Genomic DNA, 5921 nt, shown 5'->3' on the forward strand with positions numbered 1-5921 from the left:
TTTTTGATGGTGTTCATTAGGTAGGTCAACTGAAATGAAAAGGGATTCGTAACGTCAAGGCAGTTTTTGTTTTCCTTTGTCAGAAATTTTTAAATTTATTTATTTTTAAAGTAACTTATTAATAAGATTTAGTGGGTGTGGAAATGTAGTACACGAAAGGTAAATAAAAAATTGCTTTGCTTGATAAACGAATTCGAACTTTATGAAATTGTATCAAGCAATTTTTTATTTTTCAGTACTTTATGCAGTAGTACATGTAGATAGTAAATCGTTGGGGTTTCGTCTGTTTTTTTCCTATTGATAGTGGGAAAATTCAGATGAATATTTATTTAATTTATTATTTGTTGCTGTTCGTATGTATTACAGGAACGATTTTTAGTAAATAAAATATACTTTCGAATGAGATGTGTGGTATTATTAAATATCAAGGAGCCAAATATTACATGCATTACACAGTGCCCATTATTGTTAGTGTAATATTAATATTTAAAAGTGATTATTAACACTGCACTTTAATAAAAATTAATAAAAAATTTTTTTAGATATGGAAAATTAGGAATGATTATACAGGTAAGGCAAAAACTTCACCATTCATGGAAATTACACATTTATTTGTTGAAGTTTTCCTTTTTGTGTCGTACGAACGAAAATCGCATTTATCTGAAAATTTCATCTTCTTCTCTGAAAACTGACTTCATTGCCTCAAAGTCCTCAAGTCTCATCAAAAACTTTAAATTGCATGTCATCATTATCATCAGTCCTAAGACTGATTAGACACGCACCTCCACTCTTTCCTGCCCTGAGCTAATTTTCGCATTTCCCTGAAAATTATTAACAAAACAATTACATGTATTGGAATTATATTGCTTTATTATAGTATTTATATGAGAAGATGGCTGAAGGTAATTGTATGAATTTCCCTTCACCACGTCGTATTTTTGAAATGGTGATGAAACATAGGAATATCCTTATGTTCGGTTCTCAGCTCGCCACTTCTACATAACCATCATCATCTATTGTGCCAACTTATTCATTTTTAATTGATAATTGTCATTTTTAACTAAATTCTTAGACAATTAAAATTAAAATTGAAACTATAGTTTTTTTTAAGGATATTACGATTGACAAAGTATTAATAATATGTCATTAATTAATAAATTATTTTAATATGTATGTTAGGAGTATAACTATTATTATGATGACACCAAGGATTTATAAGTAATTAGGTATAAGAAAATTTAGCCTACTTGTACTAATATTTTTTAAAGCAATTTGACACAATTAGCAACAAAATCCAAAATGGTCTGCGTTACAGGTGTTTTTTGTAACAAAAGACTGTACCTCTGGTGGGGGTCGAACCCACAATCCCCGGCTTAGAAGGCCGATGCCTTATCCATTAGGCCACAGAGGCTTGCTTGCTAAGAAATGAAAATGTACTGATATTTTCTAAAGTAACTCTTGTTTTAATTGTAAAAAACTTATGAATGATAATTAACAACCTTTTCATAAAAACAAACGATAATTTTTTGAAACTTGTTTGCGTATGTTTCTGACTCCGCTGCTGTGATATGCCACATATTTGTAAAAAAACAGCAGTACCCCTGGTGGGACTCGAACCCACAATCCCCGGCTTAGGAGGCCGATGCCTTATCCATTAGGCCACAGGGGCTCGTCTACCGAAAGCTGATAATTTTATATAAATACAACAACAAACTGTCTTTTAATTGAACTAATAGTTTTATATTTATTTGCATATACATTCAGTAATACTGAATCATTTCGAAGTTTTATTGCATTTACTTTAAGTAATCTTTAAAATGTATGAACTAAAGTAGTAGGTACCTACTTTAAGCCTTTAAAAAAAGTTTAGTAACAATTTCTTTAAGCTTTAATCATTAAGACATCTATATCTCAAAAACAAATCTGGAACTAAAATTACTGATATATTATTATTCAAAGGATGTTTTCTTGTTTTATTCCTGTTGATTCCTGCTGATCCCATCAAAAACTATGATCAAAAACCGCATAATATATATATTTATTTTACCTAGTATACATTAATTTTTAATTAATTGTACATTATATACAATGAATACATATCCTTCCTAAGATGTCTTGTATATATCCCATTCGTAAGTTTTGCATGTGTCCTTTGTGGATGTCTTCTGAATATACGAAACTGTGACATTCTTCTATCCATCCTGAAGACATCCGTCGAACATAAAACGGATTTCCGTAAAATATTTTTGTAATCGCACCTTACAAATGATACTCCTTTTTTGACGTTTACACTTTTTAATTAAACGAGTACAAAAGTGGTTGCGGCTGGTACTATTCCTCTTATTCTTCGTCTTACTTTCCTGTTAATCACGATACGACATCTCATTATATATTTTAGCAAAATCCTAACAACCAACAAACAAAATTTATAAGCAACTTGATAAAAAATAAATAAGAAAATTAAAACGCTAACATCTTTAAAATCCAACATGGATGTTTTTTTAACATCCTGTGTACAAACATGTGCTATATCGGTAATAGGTTTACGCCCACAAGTATATGTATTACAATAATATTTCATACTTTAAATTGTCTTTTTTAATACAAAAATGTCTAATTTTATAGTTTTTGTTCGACATTAGAATTGATAACGTTTATCCTCCGCTTTTATAACATATAAAAATCATAAACGTGATCTTATTACTTTCACGAGTTCAACATACACTTGTTATGGTGAATGTGATAACGAGGTACTGATAGCTGGTGAGCGTTTTTGAATGGAATAATGAACATAATGTGTTTCTGAGTACTTAATTCTATGCGCATCATCAACGAAGTCTTCATTTGGATAAATCTGTTACGGAAGCAGAAGCGTAGCTTAAAGTAGGGCAAGAGGATTCAGGTACCCGACTGGAAATTAGTTAGTGGATTGGATGCGATGCGGATCAGAATTGCCTAAAGATTGATCAAAAATAAATCAGGCTTTCTGATCCGAGTATGATGGAAAATCGTCACGCCATATATGATCAATATAGGATCCATTTGAAAAATCCATGTCGGATCTGTTCATGATGGACCCATTCAATAGATCCATTCCCAATCCAGCCAAAAGATCGATACCGGATCCGTTTGAGGGATCAGGATTATTTTTTTTTTCTTATTAATTTGGCATAAAATAATTAAGTAATTAAATTAATTCTCGGAAGACGGAGTAAAAATTAACCTTAGGTTCCTTTTGAATATCCTAAAATAGAAGGAGTAGGCTACAAATATTTGGGTTGACAACATTTTGTCTTGCGTCTAGACAACATCTTGAGGTCACTTATCATATTTTCAATGAATGAATTTTTGTTAAAGTTTAAATAATAAATATTTCAACGATTAAAAAATTCGTAAAAAATGAGGAAATTTATAGTAGGAAAAATTTCAAGTTAAGTAAATGCACCATTATGACGTCAATAATATAATTAAAATAATAATTTGAATAAACAAACTATTTGCTAATTAGTCATAACATTACTAATAATTATTATTAATATATTATTAATTTATTGTTAATTAATTATAATTAACATTGTTCATTGTATGACGAACAATATTGCATACAGAATAAATGAGGCAAAAAATAAAGTTCTGTATTATCATCCAGTTCAGAACATCGGATACAATCTTGATTTAAAGATTGTACCGAAATCGTAATGGTATTTGTAGCATTATATTGTGATAAGAAATTGGTCAGATGACTGGATTAAGCGATAGGATACTCCACTATGATCAATTTCTGATCAGATGGTTGGATCAACAGATAGAGTACTGTGCGCTGATCAATTTCTGATCGGATGACCAGATCAAGGAACGGAATACTGTACTCTGATCAGAAACTGATCAGATGCCCGTATTACGGAAAATCTAATCCGCATCTGATCATAATCCGGGTTCTCTGAACTAATTTCCAGTCGGGTAAACAAAGTGTAAAAGTTATGGAATCACTGGCCAACCTCGAGGCATCCTCCAATTAAAATAATGCTTAATCTACATCTACTTACGTTAAAATGAGAATAAAATACCTACCTAATCAGTATTTAAAAGTATCAGGTTTCCTCAGGGCAGATCGTTAATTAATTATTCTTTGCTCGCAGAAGGTTTCGGATGAGGAAATAGTAGATACCTACAGGTTTTTTTGACGATGCAAGCAACACAAATATAACTGATATAAAAATAACAATTTCTATATCCGGAGGAAGCCTGATTCATTCAAGGTGAAACGTAGGTGCCCCTTGTGGTAAATAAGGCACTAAAGTTCAAGATTCCACATAAAAATGCTTAAAAGCGTTTGGATAGGTACCCAAAGTGTTATTGTCTTCGATTGAAGACGGTTAATAGGTTTACATTTTTATGTGAAATTTAGGATTTCTTCTCCTATATTTAGTTCCGTTCAGCTAAGTTCAATAATTTTATTTTCTTTCTCTTTGATTATTAGCAAATAACGTTGATCCCAATTCGGCGCCTTCCAGCTTCAGCGCGACCCACCCTGGTTTCGAAACTATTAGGCCTTTCGTTCGTTCGTTGCCCTCTGCCATTTCTTGATAAGATTATCTGAAACTCTTTTAAATTGGGATGGATATTTCCAACACAAATTATTTTTAGCACACTCACACTATTCATTTTTGAAGTAATGAGTTTGACCTTTTGAATATGAAATGTGTATCTATTCGAAATTAATATTATTTCTCCATAAATCCTTTTAACGCTCCATCCTATCCCATCATATCGTCGTGTTATATTTAAAATATAAATATAGCAACCTCATTTTACCACCTAAGGGTTAATTTTTAAAAATTTCCCAAATACATGTATACGTGTTCATCTAATTACATGTATCATCATTAAGACGATGTTTCAAGTAAATTCGACTACAAATATAATCTGCCCTATACAAACGTGACAACCCCTTTTTACCCCTTCAGATGCCTAATTTTTTAAAGTGTCGAATTAGGGGTTTGATTAACTATATCAACAATAAGACCAAGTTTCAAGTAAATACGCCATACAAACTTTGCCAACATTTTTCACCTCTATAGGGGCCGAATTATAAAATATTTTTGCTTATTCTATGTATACGTCATAAAGGAAATTTCTGTGTAAAATTTCATCTTTCCAGGTCCAAGGGTTTAGCTTGAGTTAATTAGATAATCAGGATTTTTTCTTTTATTATCTAAATATATTTAAAAATGGATTGCTAAATAGATTAATAAGCGCAAAACTAAAACGGCTGGATCAATTTCGGTATTTTTTTTTAATATAACTCCGAAGAAGGTTCTTATGAAGAGAAAAATTGGAAAAATTACCCAGAAGAACCTAAAAACATCACTTTTCTTTTCAAAAACAAACCACATCTGTCCCCAGCTTTCAAGAATTTGACGCCAATCAAAACAAGACAATGGTGTGTTAGGATTATTTTTGCTATTTGTTCAAGTTGATTAGGCTGTATGGATATTAATATATGTCTGCCAAAAACAAAAAAAAATGGTTTGCGTGTTATCAAAGAAAAAACAATTACTAACGTACATGTCATTATTAGGTACCTCCTCTGTGCGTGGCATATTTTTGCTTGTTTTTGAGTTTTCGTTTTTCTTCTTTATTTGTTTTTTTCATTGGATTGCGACAAGCCAATAACTTTTCACAAAACGAATTCTGTCGGGGAAGTTGGTACGTTATAAAATTGACATTACAAATTATAAGCGACTCTTTGGCTAAATCCATATCAAATTTAATGTGTATGTTACCGGAAATGTATGAAATCTAGGAATTGTATACAATTCCTAGGAAATGTATACAATTCCTAGGATATGTATACAATTCCGAGGCTATTTAGAAAATTTATAAAATATTGTTTATCGCTATCCTCGCGTACATGTAGA

At 31.2% G+C, this 5921-nt stretch overlaps 2 non-coding genes across 2 annotated transcripts; both read right to left on the bottom strand.

Annotated features, from left to right (window-relative positions):
- Window positions 1–1338: 1338 nt before the first annotated feature.
- On the bottom strand, window positions 1339–1411 carry Trnar-ucu. Its single transcript has one exon. It is a non-coding gene; the product is annotated as a tRNA-Arg (tRNA).
- A 185-nt stretch (window positions 1412–1596) lies between these two features.
- Window positions 1597–1669, bottom strand: Trnar-ccu. The gene has a single exon. It is a non-coding gene; the product is annotated as a tRNA-Arg (tRNA).
- Between the last annotated feature and the right edge of the window lie 4252 nt (window positions 1670–5921).

The sequence above is a fragment of the Agrilus planipennis genome, unplaced genomic scaffold (genome assembly GCF_000699045.2).
Source record: "Agrilus planipennis isolate EAB-ADULT unplaced genomic scaffold, Apla_2.0 scaffold151, whole genome shotgun sequence".
NCBI classification, from domain to species: domain Eukaryota; kingdom Metazoa; phylum Arthropoda; class Insecta; order Coleoptera; family Buprestidae; genus Agrilus; species Agrilus planipennis.